We start from the raw sequence: 20,913 nt of genomic DNA, 5'->3' as shown, positions 1-20,913 counted from the left end.
AACCAATCGGGAGAAACTGAGGAGGGGAATTCAACATGACTGACAGAGGTGGCAACAAGTGATACACGAACAAAGGAAGGGCTCGGGGCACCTGCCCAATCACCCCCTGTGGAAGGGAGAAGTTTCTGGAAGGATGGGGGGGTTTCAGGAGATGAACGGGGCTCTGGAGGAGGGGAAAGGGGCAGTTGCCAGGGGAACGGGGGTGGAGACAAGGGCTTGGCAGCGAGCCCAGACTGGGAGGACACCATTCGAGGGAAGGGGGGAACCAGGATTGAACCATCGAACTGGGTATAGGGGTGTAACTGGGGGAAGCATCACAAAACAATACAAAACGGGGAAGATAACTCAATTGGGAACTGAACACACACCACAACAATATTGCACATAACTATTGTTAAAGTTGGGGAGTTACCTGGGAACATCCTTTCATATTTGGAATTGTGGCTGTGGAATGAAAGGAAAAAAATCCCAAAGAATATACCTAAATCAAATGTTACCAGGGCTGTTCCTGGTAACATGTGACATGTTCTGTGTAGGGTTGACAGAGCAGACCCATATATTACTTTTTTTTTATCATGCTAATACATCGATGTCTCTACAAGCTCAAATGAACTGGCCCCCTCCTCCACCCCCCTCGAATTTAGATTCAGCCATGTGCTGACCTATAAAGGATCTCTACACCTCTGCGGTAGAAAAGGTTCAAACCTCAAGGTCCATGTCTACCAGGATCCTAGCATTATCCCACCATGTCACTATGCCTTCCTGACCCCTACTTCCCAGATTATCCCCCCTGCAATGTGCACAAGTCTCAGCAGTCTGGAAACCCTACCAGGGAAGGAACAAAGTGGTGCAGTAGAGCTAATGAGCCTGGACTTGACCCTGCTCAAAAAGTATTAGGGTTGCAATTTAGGTGGACCATAAGATCTCAATTAAAAATTACTTAAATGCTGTGGCCCAGTTAAGCTCTGCTCTAGTTTAGACACAGGTACTTTACTACATTCTAGTTATATTGTCATGCACAAAGAGAAAACAGCAAACAAAATACTTATTTCTCATATAATTTAAACCTTATCAGCTGAATAACTGACTTAAACCATTATTGTTATTATAGATTAATTATTTCAGAAAAAATAAAATAGCCTGGATTTGCCACTTCCCTGATGTTCTTCCTTGATAATCATTCCATCACTTCATGCCACACACCTAGGCTGTTTTCACTAAGTCCCTGCTTGCAAGCCATTTGCTATCACACCTCGAGGTATTATGAACATGCCATGGACAGGGCATTGTTCACCCTTGGAAGAGGAGGCTCTGTGGAGGTCTCTGAGGTCGAGCCAAACCTTTGAACTAACATCACCATGTCATTAAACTGTAGCACTAAGTGCCATGTCCAGTCCTTCTTGAACATTTCTAGGGATGGTGACTCCACCACCTCCCTGGGCAGCACATTCCAATGCCTGATATCCTTTTTTGAATAAGCACTCTGTGAACCTCCCCTGGAACAGCTGGAGACTGTGTCCTCTTGTCCTGTCACTTGTTACCTTGGAGAAGAGGCTGACCCCACCTAAATACACTGTCTTTCAGCCACTTGTAGACAGTGATGAGATAATCCCTGAGACTCCTTTTCTCCAGGATAAACAACCTCAACTCCTTCAGCCACTTCTCATGTGGCTTACTCTCTAGAGTCTTCTCCAGCTCCATTGCCTTTCTCTGGACTCACTCCAGTGCCTCAGTATCTTGTCATGAGGGACCCAGAACTGGACACAGGATTGAAAGTGTGGCCTCACCAGTCCTGAATACAAGGGGAGAGTGGCCACACTATGGATGCCATTGGCCTTCTTGGCCACCTGGGCACACACTGGCTCATGTTCAGCTGCCATCACCAGCGCTCCCAGGTCCCTTTGCACTGGGCAGCCTTCCAGCCAAAGGGTTGGAAGCCTGTGGTTATTGTTACCAAAGTGCAGGATGCAGCACTGGGCCTTGTTGAACCTCACAGTACTGCCTTTGGCTCGTCAATCCAGGATGTCCAAATCCCTCTGCAGAGCCTTCCTTCACTCCTGCCCAGCTTGGTGTTTTCTGCCAGCTTAGTGGGTGTTCACTCAATCATCTCATCCAGGTCATCAATAACAATATTAAACAGGACTGGGTCCAGTGCTGAGCTCTGGGAAATCCTGGTGACTGGCCACCAACTGGACCATTCCCTGGACCTGGCCAGTTTTTAACACATTGAAGAGCTCACCTATCCAAGCCAGGACCAGCAGTTTATTAAAGAGAATATAGTGGGAGACAGTGTCAAAGGCTTTGCCAAAGTCCAGGTAGACAATATCTACAGATTCTCCATTGTCCACTAAATATGTTACCTGCTCATTAATGAAGATCGGGTTGGTTAGGCTGCATAGTCAGGACACACTATTCACAAACCAGTGCTGGTTGGGCCTGGTCTCTTGGCTGTCCTACATACTTAGAGTGTGAAGGTACTCAAAATTACCTGTTCCATAACACCAAGGTCAGGCTGACAGGCCTGTAGTTCCCTGGATCCTTCTGGCCATTCTTGTAGATATGATGACTGGCTGGTCCCCAGTCACCTGGACCTCCCTGGTTTACCAGGACCAATGGTAAAAGATGGTGAGGCTTGGCGAGCTCTTCTGACACCTCCACCTCACCCTTGGATGAATCCCATCTAGTCTCACTTATGAGTGTCTGAATTTGTAGTTCAGCAGGTCAATAACTACTTCCTCCTGAGTTTCAGAGGGCCTTTTCCCTGTCCCTGTGTTCCAGGTGAGGGACTGATAGCCCTGAGGATCACTGGTATTACAGTTACAGGCTGAGGTAAAGAAAGCATTAAGTACCTCAGACTTTTCCTCATCCTTGTTGACAGTGCTCTCCCTTCAACCAATATTGGATGGAGACTTTCCTTGGCTTTCTTTTCACTATTGATGTTTTTGTAAAAACACTTGTTGTTATCTTTCACAGCAGTGACCAGATTGAGTTCTAGATGAGTTCACCTTTCTAATTTGCTCTCTACAAGACCTAGCAACATACTTGTAGTCTTCTTGCTTGCCCCTTCTTCCAAAGGCCAGAAAGTTTCTTAATTTTCCTGCAAAAGCTCCCTGTTCAAACAGCCTGTTCTTCTTCCCTGCCAGGGAATGATGGAGACAAGATTTTAACAGGGTCTTTTGTGACGCAGTGAGGGGTAATGATTTTAGACTGAAAGAGGGTAGATTTAGTGTAAATATAAGGATGAAGTTTTTCATTATGAGGGTTGCTGAAAGAGTGGAACAAATTGTTTAGAGAGATGGCAAATGTTCTATCCCTGGAAACATTCAAAGTCAGGTTGGATGGCCCCCCTGATGGATAAGCTGAACAAGCTTATCTATTTGAAGAAGTCCCTGTCAATTTCAGGGGGGAGTTGGATGCAATGACTTTTAAAGGTCTCTTCAAAAACAAGCTGCTCTATTGACTTATGAGGTGAGATTCTACGGTAAATATTTCATTCTACACAGAATAGTTCTTGTTACTAGCTACCTAAAAACTATGGTTATATCACATGATTACAAGTAAAAGTAAAAAATTAGGCACTAGCCATCCAAACATTAGAAAAAAAAATGCAGCAATAACTAACCAGGCTCAAGCAAAGCTGCACTCAAGCCATGTTCAGAAAAAAGCCTATGACCTTGCTGGGTTAGCTTAACCTGCTGCCTCTGTATTAGTAGTAATAATTTACCAGGCTACAAGGCTGCAGCTAGGCTGGAGTGCAAATGTATGTCCAGATGTGTACACATGCACTGTTCTCATCCAGAGAGATGAATCAGGTCCAAATTGCCAAAGGCTACAGAGTAAGTATGTTTTCTGTAGAGTTGTGTCCCATATAATTCCAGAGATGCAACACCAGCCTATTCCTAATGTGCTTTTGGTTGCTCCATACCAGGCTTTCAAACAGACCAGAGATAAACAGTTTTGGAAGAAATCTTAATCGAATGGTGGAAAACACATGTTTTCACCCCCCCCCCCAAATTAGAACTGCCATTTTCTTTTGTTTTCCTCTATAATTTCTATTCTACCCCATTTATGACCATTTTGTCATCAGCACTGTGTTTTTCTACCTTAAAATCAATTCCAACCCACCTGGGAACAGCTTTTACTTTTTTCCTTTTCTAAGGATATCACCTTCTAAAATGAGACACAATCACAGATTTGGATGTTTTGCACTGTGACCTAATGAACCAGCCTACTGTGCATTGTTTCTTCACATTTCTCAGAAACATGTTCGCTGGAATAGTCTCTAATAAATTTAGCCCACAAGCTCACGTTGTAAAGCACAAAGAAGCAGGTAGACCAGACCTTCTGCAGGAGAACTCGTGGGCTTTCTTAAAAAACATTGGGGGTGGAAATAAAAGTATTTTTCAAAAACGATGCTAAGAGATGCAACCTCCCAGACCCAGCAATTTTGAAAAGGGATAAATTTAAAAAATATTTCTAAGAAACTTTGTTGCACTTACCTTTTAAATTTCAATTCATTTAATTCAAACATTACCAGAATTGACTGGTTTACTTTAAAGATATTCTCCACAGAGGACTTTTCAAATTATGACCTTTCATGCCTGTAATGCGGCTAGGAAAGACAGCAATTGGCTAGAGCCCTCTCCTAATTTAGAGCCCTCTCTTAAATCTACTTCATTAAAATCTTTGTTAGGAACTAGTTGAGAAAATAATTTGCCCTCCATGTGCCAGACATGACTGTCATCCATCATGAGGCTTACGTGCTTCTCCTTTCAAACAGTGTCCTCTCCATTCTGAATATGAATGCATCTCTTGATGCTCTCACCACTTGACCAGGATTTTCCTCAGTTTACAGGGCTTGTTTCTAGCTGGACACAGCAGCTAAGAAGTGGAAAATAGCTGTTAGATTTTCACCACCACAATGAAACACAGCACTCTCATTCTGGCATCAGCTCAGAGGGCACAGTTTCTACCAGCGAGGCTGAACAAATCCTCTGTAAGTAACACGGACTTCAAGGGACATTCTTTTATTGCTCAACTTAACTGGGTGCAGAAGTATGCAGAGGACTCCAATACCCTGAGAAAGTAGAACTTCCTTGGCTTAGGCTCCACTGTTGTGTGAAGCAGAGCCCCACTAATCCTGGTCAAACTCCATTCTTTACCATGCAGTGGAACCAGGGGAACTACAGCAGAAGAGCAATGTCTAGATACCTAGCCAAGAAAGTGGGCTAGTTAGCACTTGAAGCTTGGAAGTGTTATTAAAATGTAAAACAAGCTCCAACAGTTGTGTAGTAGCATAACAGCCCCTTGGACTTGCATGATGGAACATATATCTCTTTACAGCACCATCCAAATAAGACAGTGAGATAACCTCAAAATGAAAACAAGATACTGCAAATCTGCACATTTACATCTTATTGAGCAATCTGACAGATTCTGTGACTGAGACAGAGCCTACTATGTATTACTAAAGCATAGTCCCATCATTTAGGGTATTTTGGTTTCTAGCTCTTCACCAATTCCTTTTTAATGCATGATTTTATTCTGCATTTATACAAAAACCTCAAATGTCATTATCTGTCTCTTCACATACCTTGAAAAGAGCTTTCCATTTTCTGAGCAAGTTCTTTAGCAGTGTCTGTGAGGCTTTTATTTTTTTATGTTTTCATCAATTTTTGCAGCTTTATTTATGAGGCCTCACTGCTGTGCTGCCTAAGAGGTTAATAGATTACTACTATTGTAGTCAGTGAAATAGAATATTGGTCTTAGAATACAAACCTTCCTCCTGGGAGAATTATTTTGAAATAAGTCTTTGACTCAGAATAGATTTCCCTTATGAAGCCAGACATGCATAGCATTACTTTGAGCCTATCAAATAATTTTCTGGGAACTGAGATAATCTGTCTTAATAAATAATGATCTAGCTCAAAAATGCTCTTCGTTTTGAAAAGACCAGGCACTAAAAATTTTTCTTACATAGTGTATTATGAAAATAAAATCTGTTTTAAAAATCATGCTTACCTAACATGTTAGGACGTACTCTCATCATTTGTATTGTGGATTTTTCTTTCATTTCCTCTTTTTAGACATACCAATCTAATCTTCCTCTCAGCTGGCACTATCAGGTAGGCAGGTTCTCAATACAGCACATTTCAAGGCAGTAACCACCTAGCTACCTGGGATCAGAAAGAGCAGTCAGTATTTTCCGGAACTCCCAATGGATCAAAAACCATATATCAGATATTGAAAGAAACCAGATGCAGAGGACCCCTTGCTAGAAAAAAATAGTGAATAATTTTTAAAAAAAATAATTTCATTATCTGTTCATGAACCTGCCAGGAGCACTACATTTGTCTGATGGATAAATTATTCATTGTGAAATATTTCTTTAGCACCATCTGTGACTAAAATTCTCAGAGCATTGTACTGTTTTTTAATTCACTAAGGACTTGGAATTATTATTTAAAGCCTGTCGATAGTAGAGGCTGCAGAAAATGTTATAGTAAATACAAAAAAACACTCCAAGCTTGAATTCAATAAAAGAGGTAATTATACCAAAACCATGATTAAATGGTCAACTTTTGGTGTTTAGGTGCAGAAAATCTACAGTAACTGAAATTGGAGAAGGATGCAAACAAGCTAAAATGGGAAGACACATCTCTCTCTCCTGCTGACACATTCACACTCCTGCCTACCATTCCCCTCCACTGACTCTCCCACAGGACATGAATTCTGCTACTCATGCTCTCTCCTCCCTCTAGTCCTATCAATTTTCTTCCTTCTATGTCATTGACCCTGGGCACTTTGGTCTGTTTCTCCTCTGTGAGATCCTCTCCAGCACAGGTGTCTTCATTCTTGGTGCTACTAGACCAAAGCTGTCAACATTTTAGTAATTTGCTCATCTGAGCTGAGTGCTACTGCTGCTCTTCCCTTTGTCCCCTGCCTCTCACTTTCCCCCAGAAATGTAAGAAAAGAGCCCCACAAATCAAATGGGGGGGAAAGGGACAGCAGTCAATCAACATTCTCTTCTGTCCAACACACCTTGAGGGGTATTTTGTAGGAATATCCCACACCAGGCTGGGGAGGAGCAGAAACCACACTATTCCTTTTCAAGCTTTCTGAAAAGAGCTGTCCTAGTATACAGCATTCTGTCTCTCTTAGTACATGAGCCACTTCTGCCTCCCACTCTAAGGGTGCCAATATGATATGTGGTTGCTAGTATTTAAGAGTTACTCTAAAACTATTCCTTTTGTATGTGTATATGCATGAACATGAGCAAAAAACCCCCCAAAAACCCCAAAAGACCCAAAACCTAGCATTTGCATTCAAAAGTGCCAGGCTCACAAAAAATAAGTGTAACACTATTGTGAGTCAGCTCCACAGAAGGACTTGGCATTGTTCATTTTTGGCATTGATATTTTTTCTTCTGACAGAACGCATCAAATACAGGCTGAGGTCTGCATAATGCACACAATATGTCCTGGGGGGAAAAAAATCTTGTAAAGGAGCTTTTAGAGAGGTGGTTGGAAAGCAAAGAGGCTTTATGTTCTCTCTGCCTGTAGCTCCAAAATGCCTACTACAGAGCTAATATTATTTCCCAAAATGTCTGCTGGAACATATTTCAGAAAAGTAACGCTTCTTTCTTCACTCTCTCAAGAGATTCGAGGCAGAATTTCTGAGAAAATCAAAGATTTGCAGGTGTTCTAAGAGCCACTGTTGCCCTGTTGTTTGGAAACTCTGACATAGGTGCAAGAACTTCTGCTGCAGAAGTTGTACAGAGCTCATCAAATCCAGCCAACCAGGATAGTCTTGGCTCCTCGGGTGCATCAAGACCCTTTGAGTTGAGACATATCTCAGCTGAACTCTGAATTTGTCTGGAAATTGGCTGTGGTCCCGTCCAAAAGTACACAACAAACTGAGACAGTTTTGCTTGAAGCTTGGAGTAAAAGTGAGGTCTCAACTGAAGGAATTTAGGAAATCCAAGGCAAAGATGATTTAAGTACCTGGTGGGAAGGATTTTTCTTCACTATTCAGTTTTTCCTATTAATTAATGGGATTACAAACCAGCATCCAGCATCACCTCTTTTCAGCATCTGAAATGACAGAAAATTTATCTTCCTCCTTGCTATTCAGAGGAGAATTTAAATTCCTAATCTTACAGTTAGTCTGGAGTAGTAGCTCAACAAGCCACTGGTTGTGTGATCACACCTGACAAAAATCTGCAACCATTTTAAATTCCCTGTGTGTATTAATCTGATATTCTTGCATAAGGCCTAAAAAGTCTGCCATTTAAGTTCTGATTTTTCTGTACTCCCTGGAATAATTTTTCTTTTCCTAATGATTCTTTTATTAAACAAAAGCTTTGCGCAGTGTTCCTGTAAACTTATTTTTGCTGAGGCTAACCTGAGGAAAATAATCTTTTTAATAATCTTTTAGGATGTGCATATTTGTGTAAAAAAATCATATTCTCTTTCTGCTATATGGTTTGTGCAAAAATTGCAGTAAACTTGGTACAAGATAGTACTTAAACTAAAACCTGGATCAGGATTAAATAAAGAAATATTTAAACACATAGAAGAAAAAAATTACCTGTCATTACTTTGGGGCCTGCCATAACTAAAATTTAAGAAAAATCACAGAAATTAAAAAAAAAAAAAAAAAAAACAAACAAAAGTAGAGAACCTAAAGAAGTAATGAAGTTTGTGAAAGCTCTAGAAATATTTCTTTCATCATGGCTCTCAGATTTTTTTTTTCCTCTGATCAGAATTCCTATAGGAAAGAATAAGATATGAAGAATTCAAAAAGAAGCAAACATATTTGGGAGGAAGCATGTAACTGAGGGGGATTTTTGATAGGATTATTCCTAGCAAAGATTGAAGATGTCTATTTTCAGAAATGAAGGTCCTTCAAGAAATATAATGCAATATTTATGAGTTCCTAGATCCATAGAATATTTAGGAGCAAGATGTTTTAGATATCCCATTGCCTTGCATCAGGCCAGGAGAGGGTTAATTTTTGCAGTAGCCAGGAGAAGCCTGGCCGGGACCCAGGGTTTATTCTCTACCACCCCATGCCATACAGAGAGGGTGGGGAGAGGAGGGGTCCCTTCTGGCCAGGTGGGTGGTGCAGTGCTGGGTTCTGCGTGGTGAGCACTCCTCTGCAAGAATTGTCTGCCTCTCTTGTGTGCTGTCATTCATTTTGCTGCTGTTACCCTTCATTTCTTACTTCATTGTTGTGTCTAGTAAGCTGTTCTTATCACAACCCATGTTCTTTACCTTATGAGCCTTCAATTCTCCTCTTCATCCCACTGCAGGGACTAGGGAGACTAAGCAAGGAGCACATAGTTTAGAATGTTTTGGTGAGAGCACTAAATTGATGAATAACCTCCCTAAACCCCAACACTCGTTTATCTGAACATAATTCATTGACACATCTACCATAATAAAGCAGACCTGCCAAAGCACATGGAGTACCTAGCCAAAGTCTGTGTGTTTTAATTCATGCCATCCTCTAAAAAATTTTTACATTAAAATTAAGTGTTCATCACTAGTTATTTAGTATACTTAACTAAAGTGCATATAAGGTACAAGGGTATGATATAAATTCTGCTAATGTACATATTTCAGTTAGAGGAAAATAACTTTTTCCTAGCTTCATCATTGTAAATATTGCACTTTCAATATGCAATAAATGTGAGGGGTTTGTTCTCTTTAAAAGTTAGCATGAGATGTTGAAAAGGAGACGTTATTTCACCTGGAAATGTCTGTACTAGCCTTTGAGTTTAAAAAAAATTAATTCAGTGAGACAAAAAAAACCCCAATCTTTCTCATATTCCTCATATTTCTCTGGGAATACCACAACATTTTTCTTTGCCCCAGCTCAGCTGCATTGCTCTCTCAAAGGCCCTGCTTTAGTCAGTTTCTGCTGAAATTACAGCATATCCCTACTACAATTCAACCAAGTACAAGTTGGAGACAGTGCAATATCTTTTCTGACGATGAAACAAAAAGTCTTGGCCCGTTCTCCTCTGGATATTTGTGTTTGCAGGAAGAAGCATTTTTAAAAGGAAGTTCCAAAACTTATCACTCTAGAATAAAGGTCTAACACAAAGCTTCAAACCAATTTTTTATGGAGACAACCTCAAACCTGACACCAATGAGAATTGCCAATGACTACATCTCCATATTTTGAACACAAAACTTCTGAAACAAATATGTGCTGTCATTATCAAAGCAAATACTCAAGGTCTCATGATCTTAACTTCTGCAATTTGCATTCCTTCTAATCTAGTCTGCTGTTATATTGAACCATGATTTTTTTAAATTATTAGATGGATAACTACCCCAAATCTCCATTAAGATACTATCCACTTTATGATATAAATAATGTTAAATTCTTGAATCTGCTGCCATTGAGCAGTACTTCACAAAGTAGATGAAATTTGAATGGGCCCTCAAAAAAAAAAACTACTTCTCAAGAAGAAAACCACATTTTATGTGTTCACACACTATTTCCCTTATTTTTGCTAATAAGAAGGGGATTACTTTCATTATTAAATATTCATAAAATGCATACAGAACTGGCAAAGTTTTATATTCCCAGCTGTTACAGCATAAATTGGGATAAAGACCAGTTTGCTAATGAATTAAATGGCATCCAATCCACTAGTGCAGAGTGCCTAAATATGCAGCTTTTTTTGTGTGTGCTATCTCAGGCAAAAAGAAATGCCCATGCAGAGGAAAATCAAAGGGACAAAACCAGTTCCAAGTTTGGGAGCACTCTTAAGCTCACAACAAGGTGGTATCTGGTTCATCAGAAAGGAAACCTGACACAGCACCCTCTGACCTGACAGGGCTTTGCCAGTAATTTACAAAGCATTTCCAAATCTATTGATATGTGGAAACCTTAGAATTTTCCTGTCAGCTAGAGGCCATCACTTAGCAAGTGGCAGGCACTCACACAGGCAATGCCAATAGACTCTTTCTTTAATTGCTTTTCCCTGACTCATTAACTCCAGGGATGCTTCCTCTGATGGGCTCTAGGGGCCACAGGATTAAAAACCACTGAATTTTCAAAAGAAACAGGGGAAGAGCCAAAAGCAATAGTTCTTAGCAGCTGATTTCAGCCAAGTTTAATTTCAATTGTTGTGTTCAGTGTGGTTCAGCAGGTGATCCTGCAGGTGGAGGAGTCAGGGCAATGCCAGCAGGTCTTTGTTATCCATGATGTACCATCCCCTGGGCTACTGTCAGCCCACCTGACATGAGATGGAGGCAGCAAGATTTTGTCCACCAAGACTTATTTTCAATCTGAGACAACATGTTATCTGTACTGATGCTATTTATCACTGTTATACATTCATAAAATTCACACCTGGTAAACGAAAGTTTTCAATATTAGCACTTTTTAATACTGACATCTCTTCCCAAAGGCCTGCTAGTGACTGCTGTAAACAAAGGAAGGAGTTCTACTGAATTAAGAAATTTTTCAGCTGAGTGTTGAAAGTGTGGTTTCTACTGCAATTAAACAAGACAAATCCCCACAAAACCCCACATAGACACCTAAATTTTAACATTTTAAAAACAGTCCCAATGACTAATAAATTACTATTGAATTCCTATGAGATTTGTTCCCATCTTCTCAGAAATCACAGCACAACTCATATCAAAATGATGATTATTAAAAAAAAATCAAATGAAAAGTAAATAGTAATGTACTTCAGGCATTAATATTTATGGTGTAAATTTTACTTTCCAATTTAGGTACCGAAAAATACTGCAGAGTATTTATCTCACAATATTCCAATGACTAGAAGCAATCAAAAACTGAAAGTTCCTCTGAAGGAAGATGGACTGATGAAACCCACGGCCAAACCAGGAAACAAAACTGTTTTGCAAGTGCTAGGCTTGTATTGCCATCCTTTTTATCCTCAGTCTGTACTGCTTGCAATTTGCAACCTGCAGAGGTGACTGAATAACACAAGAAGCTATTCAGTAAGACCTTCACATAAAATGTATGCTTTAATTTCGCTGCTGCTCTTTGCTGGGGTTGGGGCTGGAACAGCTTCTTTTGAGCATACTTACAACTGTTTGCTAACATGTCCTTGTCTCAGCCCAACCCACAGAAAACAACAGGCTGCTAAAATCAAGGAGACAAAAGCAGCACTTTCTGTAGCAAATACAGAAAGTTCTGCATCACACAAAGCTACATAGGGCCCCACAGAGCAATCCAGCAACTACAAGGATCCTTATCCTGGCCAATCTCTCACCCCATGGCAAAATATGGGAGTCAGAGCTGAATGCCAATGGCCCTACTTTTATTATGTGGTAGGGTCTTAAACTAGCCAGATCCAAGAGGAAGCTGAAATCAGAAAGCTCATGCTCATAGTTTGTTCCTGTGCAGCTGATGGCCTCTGACATACCTCTGGATCATTACCAGCAGCATCCTCAGACTCAGTTCAGGAAAGCATGATCAACTTAACCATTGGGAACAGGCAGTTTGGAAGAGGTGAAGGTGAGAAGGGACAGGAGCAGCACTTGTATCTCTGCTTATGGAATAGAAAGCACTAGAGAATCACAGAGAAGTACAGTGCCTTTAGTGACCCTGCTTTATTGCAATTAGTCTGTGTTGAAGATTATTTCTCTGGTTCAGTCAACAATGTGCCAGCAGTGAAGGAGAACATCACAAACATTATGAAAACAAGGAAGAGTTTGCACGCCTTGTCTCACTACGTGCTTATGTTCTGAGCTCCCTGGCACAAGGCCTGTTGTCCTGCAGCATGAGAACACCCTGTTTAAAATCATAGCACCATCTTTGCCATCAATAGCTATGGTCATACAGATACAGTGCTGAAAGTTAGAGGAACCTCACACAAGAAAAATCTTAGCCTAAAATTAGTGCACTTGAAACTTTCTCCAGTTGCACTGTGTTTAGAAACAGAAATACTAGAAATATTCTAGTAACTGATTCACTGTAAATAATTATGAATGGTCCAATTATCTCCAGCAAAATTACACTGTTTTGTTTTGGAAAGTTCCACTTTTCACAAAATTGTATACTGATTCTTTAGAGCCCTCTCAAAAATAATATATCATAGTTCTTGCATCTGACTTTTTTTTAGTCCATTTTTTCAGAATATAAAAATACACTTTTCAGAATATAAAAATACACTTTCTTTAGTTCTGATGCTAGGCTGTTTTTCTTATTTAGTTGCTGTCCTAAAACCTAGAACCATATTAGCAAGTTCAACCTCTATATTTTTTTTTAATACACAGCATTGTAGAGTCAGACAATGCTAGCAGATTAAAAATAAGTACTGAAAGTTGATGTTATTTTCATGGCCAATATCAGTCCCTGATGAACTATAATAGTAAACTGTTTAACCCATACTCCAATCTGTAAAGCCTTTTTTCTGTCTTTTTAGATCCAGGCAAAAAATTCTCTCTAGTTGCACTTTTCTATGTTCCTAAGAACACTTCACATAACTGTTCAGTTAAAGGATAATAAAAACCCCTACCATTCATCAATAAAATAAGCAAAATATCACTTCCTAAAAGCACAATATGCAGACATATAATATGTATAATATAGTTTTCGTCTGCATCCTGTACTTTTTAATAAAAACAAGTTGCTTCAATGTCTTTCCAATTTCAACAGGGTCTTCCTTTCTTTCAAGTGTACTGACAATTATCTTGCCCTTTTGAGCTAATGAGTGGAACAAATCTGAAGACTGATATACATGTGGATCCTTTCAACAGAGTTATAGTCTTTGATAAAAGACCATGAATACATATTTCAGCACTGAAAAAATAAATATTTGGTAACAAAGCTCGGTAACTAACAGTGCAGCTTCATTCCCTAATAGCTCCTTGGACATTGCATTGGATCTGGCTGAGATGGAGTTAAATTTCCCCATTTTCCACAGTGCTGTATTTGCATTGGTAGCTGGAAGGGTATTGATAATATGCCTGCATTTGGTGCTGCTGGGCAGAGCTAGCACAGCATCTGCCCCAGTGCTTGAAGTGTCAGTCATCACTCCCATAGGCTGTGTGTGGGCGAGAGCATGGGAGGGGACATGGGCAGGGCAGCCAGCCCACACTGGTCCGTTTCATGTCACGACTGCTAAGATACACAATTTAAGAGAGAGGAGGAATGTGGAGAATGGGCATTTGTTATTTACAACATTCATTTTCTGTAGCAACAGCTACACAAGCTGTAGTCCTGTTTCCCAAAAAGTGGCTGGACAGTACTCACTGACAGGAAGTAGAGAATAACATCTTTTGGGTATTTCCTTTGCCTACACATACACATGACTTTTTGCTTTACTAGCCCACCTTTATCTTAAGATGGAAAAAACCCTACTGAGTTATTTTGTGTCCCCCTCTGTTACAGTACATTCTGGCTTGTACTGGGCAATTAATTTGGTTATAAATAAGAAACCCAGCCTGGTTCCCTAATCCAGCCCCTGGGCTGACAGACAGGGGCTTTACCCAATCACTTTCCACCCCAAGCTGCAGACATCTCACTGGTCTGCGAGCTGGGTGGCGTTAAAAGTCGGACCAATGAGCTATCTAGACCCCAGGGTTTTGAATTCCCGGTATAAGAAGGCTCCGAACAATAGAGCTCACTGCTGTCACATGAAGCTCTGAGATGTGTGTGTCATCCCTGTCTCCGACCACCGACTCCACAAAAAGCATGGCCCCCCCACGTAATAGCCATCCTGCTGAGGATGGGAGTGACAGAGCATGTTGGTGGACACCTAGTATCCAGTCAGGGTCAACCACAAACAGTCTTTTTTGATATACAGCAAGGAATTGTAAATAAGGATAGAAACTGGGAGGTGTAACAGGCACGGGCTGAACAATGTTATAGTGGAATGATCATGGGCAATTTCTGCTTTTGTAATCGTGGGGAAGGGATGAGAGATGGCTTCTGTGCCAATTGTCTTCTTTCAATATTGATGATGTTATTTTGAAGTGTGGAATTTTTTTGTTTTGTTAATGTGAAGGAATCTTGTGAAGATTGTGTGATTAATGTGGATTTTAATGATAATTCTTAAATATGTGGATCACAGAGGCAAGGGGTTTGCATGGCCAGGTTTTGGCAGCAGGGGGATACAGGGCTAACTTCTGAGAAGCTTTCTTTGTGTGCAACTGCTTTGAATGAGTGCTTTAAAGTTGCTTAAAGAATCACCAACAAGGGTACTGGCCAAAACGGGTTTAATATCAAAGTGAAAGCACAACAAAGTTCTTTGGCAAGGTTCATTCTGCCAGTTAACTAGATGGTTAAAGCACACAGAGAAAAAAGAAAAAAAAAAACCCAAACAAACTCAATCAAATCAAACTAAACCCGAAAGTAACTGGGTGGTGCAGAAAAGGTAGAGAGAACAATAGGAGAGCATTAGGATAAAAGGAAATATGAAATACCCTCCTGCTAAGTTCCAAGGTTCGGAGTAGATCCCATACTAAACAGAGCCCAGAATTTACCAACAGTTTATGCCTAAATGTCCAACAGCATTTAATTACTCTTAAACTTAAACACACTTGATCAATAAGTTAAACAATTTAGAAAAGCATTTATATAGAATTTACTGTGCCCCAACAGTAACTCAGTTCTGACTTACTACAAATTTAAGATTCTTGAGAATCTAGTGAAATATTCTTAGTACATTCGTTTCAGCATATTCACAGTTGTACGCCCACAGACACAATCTGTACAAGGTACATACCTGCGAAAAACTACCCTCAAACTTGGTGAAATACTCACTTTTGATGCCTCTGCATCTTCTCAGTGAGCAAATGGTTGGACTTCAAGCTGTTGGGGGTAGGATCCAGCATCATCTTTCAGTGATCCTTTAGGTATAGCAGCCTTTAGGGCACAGCAAACTTGAGAGTTCGCTGACTCTGAGAGGCCCCACGCCGAGGGGGTTTGCTGCTCCAGGGCAGCTCAAAGGGTCCCACTGTGGACTGCTATGAACAGGGTCACCTGAGGGTGGGCTTTAGTCATGGTGATTTCCCATCCTGGCTACAATTCAGGTTGACAACTGTCTTTGAAGGTTTGATAACAAAAATATTATTCTACTTGGGTTGTTATTCAGGCAAGAAAAATAAGTTTCCAAGATTGTTCATTAAAAAGAGGAGCTCATTAGACAGCATAAGTTCCTAGTTTCTGTGTTTCTGATAAGCCCAAGAGGGGCTTATCTCAAGTGCTGTACATCAAGGCCAAGGTCTAATGAGCATTTCTCAGATCACAGTGTGGCATGGGAGGGAGAAGAGCAGGCAATGCACCACCACACCAACAGAGCCAGTGCCAGCTGGCTCCAAGACAGACCTGCTGCTGGCCAAGGCTGAACCCATTGACAATGGTGGTAGCACCTCTGATTAAGATGGGAAAAAGTTATTCTCCAGAAGCAATTTCAGACAAAGAAGAAAGGGATGAGAAATAGTAGGGCAGCCACTCTTTACACACCATGATCAGCACAGAAGGAGGGGGCACAGGTCCTCCAGGCACTGGAGCTGAGATTCCCCTGCAGCCCATGATGAATCCCATGGTGTCTTAGCTGCGTCCCTGCAGTCCATTGAGGACCCCACATCTCATTAAAGCAGCACCCAATTCCAGCAATGAGCTATGCAGATTAACATCTACCTTCAGATGTGCATTTCATAACATTTTTCACTCTGCTTTTACTTTTGTAAAACATGAATAGAAAAGTTGTGGCTGCCTTTGAGTGGGCCATGAAGCAAATCAATCACTTTTCACTCAGCAAAGTAGTCACAAATGAGTGAAGGACTGTTTTTTTTTTCCCAACCCTTGCAAGACAGCAACTATTTGAAGTATTACAAAGGCAAGAGACAGAGGGAAGATTTCTCTCAGGCTGCTGGGGCTTTACAGAGAGCCCAGGCTGCAGGACAGTAAAAATTAGGGATTACTGATTAGAGGCCACAACTGGTCACTGCTAATCACAACATGAGACAAAATAGCCTTGACTTGTCTTGTCTACAGGGAATAAAAGGGCTTTTGATATAAAAAGCTCAACACTAGGCATCACAGAGGTTAATATAGAGCACTGTCCTTTGCAGCAGACAGGAAGAAACAGATACTGTTATTAACTCTTGGAATAATAACTAGATTCATTTGAACACTGAAAAAGTGATTGAATAAATAATGCTCTGGCAGACCAAAAAAATGAAAAGAAACCCAGAACATTTGTAAAATGTGTTATACAATATCTACAGAGATAGTCACATCATTTCACATACTTTGTCAATTGGTGAGTGAGAAATATTGTCAAATTTCAAACGTGTTTTCCTACTAATTAAGGTAATGTTACCAATACATTCTCCATCATTGCATGACATAATTAATGAGGAGAAACGATTGGGAATGCAAGTCTGATTTCTCTGATGAGGGAGATTATCCAGTAATCACTGGGCTCATCACCAGTCAGGAGTATTTCAGATTACTTTGTTATAGTTACCATCACAGCTTCAGGCTCTGGTTAGCTGGATGTGTATTAGCTTGCACTGTGACTTCTGATTCACAGGAAAAAAAAAATGAAATGTGATTGTGAGCTGTACTTAAAAGACCTGGGCTTTGTCCTAAATGAGTGCTGGTGTGCTGGACATACACACAGAACTCCTGAGGATGCCACCAGGACAAAGCTCTTATTCTCCAACAACACAGACCTGTGAGATTCAGTTGTCTCTCACAAAAGTGTTTTCATGTGCTTCAGATCAGAATGACATTATGTCAGTTCATGGTTGCATGCTGGATCAATAGTGTCAGAAAGAAGCAGATATTTTCTATTTTCTCTCTGATCACCAGGATGACTGAGGTACCACAGGATCAACAACAAGAAGACATCAGGACTTCTTTCTGGATATACCTGTCTGAGAAAACACTTTGTGTGCCTGGACATCAGGAAATATTTTTCAAAATCTCCATAAAGCTAAAGGGAGAGGTAAGTGAGACTCATACTTCTTCCTCTGGCCATCTTTGCTCTTCTTTGAATTATTACAGACCAATCCCTACTGGCTTGTAAAGATTTTGGGCCAAGCCATCACAAGGTGTAAGGGAAGTTGTATTGTAGAGAGCCATGCTCCCTCTGGTATAATAGAGAAGACAAGAATGTTGCAGTGTGACTCCTGGTTAGGTAAATCTTATAAAAAATAGATTTTTATCTTCAGGAATACAAGCTGCCCTTGGAAAACCTCCAAAAACTTTTATATAAATCCTTTACAGCCCACACCTACTAAGTTTAAAAAAGGAGAAAAGAAAAAAACAAACAAACCATCATTAGAAGCAAGAAAGAGAGCCTATGAGCAATTCTTTCTCTGTTGAACCTGAAATGAAAGCCAGTAATAACCCAAATGATTTCAGGAGCTTTCAAGATAATTTTTCTATTTTTTTCCACCTATATTAAAATGAACCCGTGTGCTCAGCTGTACCTAATCAAAAATAGTTACTATGGTTACCAAAGAGTTTTTCTAAATGTAGTACAGTATATTAAGTAATCAGTCAAAATGACTATGTATAAACCAAAGGCAGGTGGGCAAGCCATTTTAAAATATCAAGTAAACAGAAAAAAAACCTCTGTAAAAATAATTCCTCAATGTTTATGCCATTATTTTATTACATTGTCAATAAGAACACAGTAGTGGGAAAAGAGGGGGTGAAAGTAAATACTTGAATAATCTTCCATTTAATATTTGTAATACTAGCTACAAAGGAGCTAGCTATAAGATAATACATAGAGATAAGCAAGTTATATACACTCAGACATAAGTCAGTGGAGCTACTCTTTAATGAGATCATTGTTTGAGACCATATACCAAGAGCCAATATATTAACCAATGCAAGTATATTGATTAACAAACTGAGAAAACAAACCAGACAAACTATATTTTACATGTAAGACCCTGTAAAGGTTCAGCAGTTTCCTTACAAATGACTCTTTCTTTCTCTGAAAGGGAGAACCATATCTGCATCCGTTAACATAAAAATGACAATTATTTTCAGAAATGAAACTTCATTAACAAGGCTGACTTGCTTAAGAGAGTACTTCCCTACCCACTCACATTTGTCCTTTTCTTTGTTTATAAATAAGATCCAATTTTATATTGTGTGAGGGATATCTAATATTTGCCTGAAACTGAGCCTGAAATTGACTTAATAATTGACAGAAAACAAACTCCTTGTGAAACAAGCTTCCTAAAATCTTTTTAAGTACAATGGCATTAGAGATTAATAGGAGTAAAATGTGTTAATAACTTGCCTTGGAAAAAGAAGGCAGAAAGCAGTGTCATTCTGCCTCTCACTCTGATGAGGAGAGGACTGTGGAGCATGACAGAAGCCCTTTATCCATCATCAAAAAAATGCAAGCTAGTAACATGGAGAGACCCTCTCTCCCCCTGAGCCCCCTACAGAAGGCATAGAAATACCTTCTCAGAGGTAAAAGGTGTGATGATGAGAAGCAGCTGATGGCTTAGGAGAACAGAGGATTTCTGACAGCTCACCTGTCGTGGGTGAGTGGGAGAATCTAACCCTTGAAAATATCCTGGAAGAATAGCTCCTTGCTGTATGTTTTCCTTGCTCATATGCGTAGTTGGCTAACAACAGCTAGTGATTGACCTCTCCTGTGTTAAAAAGTCAATTTTGAGGAGTCAGTCTGCCAGCAGAGTAGGCCTGCCTACAGCAGAGTAGGCTTACCATGCCTAAGGGCCAGTGATGGGAGAGCTTCGTGCTGTCCTTGCTTAGAAGAGCACTTAGTGGATGCTGACTTCTGCCTTGTGGTTTATCTGCCTGGTACTCCCCAGCTAGATCCCTTCTCCTTCTTGGTACATGAAGCACTTCTGTGAGCTGGCTAAACACCTACTATGATGCAGGAGAAAACTGGAGACCTCTAATTTGTGAGGGGGTTGAAGGAATCCAGAATTACAGATGACCAGGCTTACTCAGTACTTGCTGTCATGAATTGAAATAAAGTAGGCTCTCCTAGCATTAGGAATAGTACCTCTTCATGAACTGGGTCACATCCTGCCAGTAGAAAGCAGGCATTCACTTTGGAAATCCTTGCTGTAAGGCAACAGTCTGACAAGCAGTTCTGTGGGGGGAAAAAAAAAAAATCTGACCTACTGACTGACCAGGAAACCCACATTGTGTAGATAAAAAACAGTACAAAGATGAGGGTACTTAATGGAGGGGCGCACTGACTCTAAATTAGGCAAAATTAACTTCAAGTTATAGTATGTTAGAATAGAACAATAAGTGTTACATAATTGCTTTTCTAAAGGGCATAGGTGCTAGCACAACTAAAAGTTGTCTTTGTAGATGAAGTTGAGAGAAGGCATAAACTAGGGAGGTTTTGTTACTTTAGAATTGGAACTGGTTGTAAGAAAGACATAATAGCTGAAGAAAATTCTGCAGCCAAATATCTGGACCAATAACTGACAGGAGGATAGACAAAATCGAGGCAGAAGATATAGGTGCCAAGAGCTTTCAGAGCCTCAGCTTTCGTATCATACTACACAAATTTGGTGCAGCTGGGTTTTACAATATCTTCAAAACAGCTACTTAAAATGTGGGAGATAAGTCTGAATACCACATAAGAGAATTAAAGCAGCTCTGTTTACTTAAAATAAATCTTCTAATACGTTCTAGTTGTTCCAGAGACATTGGAAACAATGGAACTGTAAAGCTATTAACTATTTTCAGCACAAATTGTACAGAAGGTGATGGTATTAGTACTGCTATTTATTTTCTGATTCTTTTGAAAGCAACAGTGGAGAATAATTGGCAACCATTTGTTCACTAATCCAATTTTTAGTACAGAAAAGGGTTAATGGGCTGAATACCAAAGGCAGTTGATTTGCAGGTAAGAAGCTCATGTTATTCTCCCTTGTATAAAAAAAAAACCAA

Source organism: Serinus canaria, chromosome Z (genome assembly GCF_022539315.1).
Source record: "Serinus canaria isolate serCan28SL12 chromosome Z, serCan2020, whole genome shotgun sequence".
NCBI lineage: Eukaryota > Metazoa > Chordata > Aves > Passeriformes > Fringillidae > Serinus > Serinus canaria.
The sequence above is the reverse complement of the archived record's forward strand: the minus strand, read 5'-3'. Positions refer to the sequence as shown.